The following is a 1,031-nucleotide window of genomic DNA, read 5'->3' on the forward strand; positions in this document are numbered from 1 at the left end:
AAGAGAAAAAGAATTTCCTTTTAATTTTTTCCTTGCACGTATAACAAGGCCACTTTAACCCTAATTTAAATATCCTTTTCCAAACAAACCCTAATTCCCCCAATTAAACTAAATAAACCTTTTTATTTTCCTTCTCTCTTTTTCCCCCCTTAAAACCTCTTAATTTTTTCATTAAATTAAATAACATACAACAAGATAAATCCCAAAAAAAAAAAAAAAAAAACTTAATTCCAAGTCTCCAAATCACTTATCACATATTTTTTAAATCCAAAATAAAATTCAATATTTTTTCAACATCAAAATCCTCAATTAACTCAAGATAAAAAAAATTGAATTTACCTTAAAAATTTTGGTACATCAAATTCTTCCTTCCTTAAGAAACTTTTGTCCTCGAAAGTTCTAGTCCTAGAAAAGTCTTGGGTACTGGTCCTCATCTTTTCCTCTCGCTTCCAATTTTCCTCCTCAAACTAATGATTCTTCCATAAAACTTTCACTAGTGCTACCTCATAGTTACACAGAACTTTCACTTCTTGAGCTAGGATTTGGATAGGCTTCTCCTCATAACTTAGTTTTTCATTTGGTTGTAAGGGCTCGAAGTCCACCACGTGGGATGGATTTGTCACATACTTCCTTAGTATGGAGACATGAAAAATATTATGCACCACAGAGAGAGATGGTGGTAAGGCCAACTGATAAACCATAGAGCCAATTCGCTCCAAGACCTTTGACGACCCAACAAATCACGGACTTAGCTTATCATTCCTTCCAAACCTTAGAACATCTTTGATAGGTGCTATTTTCAGGAATTCTTTATCACTTTCCTTGAACTTAAGATCTTTACGCCTAACATTGGATAACTTTTCTGCCTACTCCGCGCCGTTAGCATTCGAGCCCTAATCTTTTGCATGGCTTCATTTGTCATCTCCACTAGCTTAGTTTCCACCAACTTTCTTTTACCAACCTCATCCTATCAAACAGGAGACTTGCAACCCTTACCGTACAGAGCTTCAAATGGCAACATGCCAATGGTA

This window comes from Benincasa hispida, chromosome 12 (genome assembly GCF_009727055.1).
Source record: "Benincasa hispida cultivar B227 chromosome 12, ASM972705v1, whole genome shotgun sequence".
Lineage (NCBI taxonomy): Eukaryota > Viridiplantae > Streptophyta > Magnoliopsida > Cucurbitales > Cucurbitaceae > Benincasa > Benincasa hispida.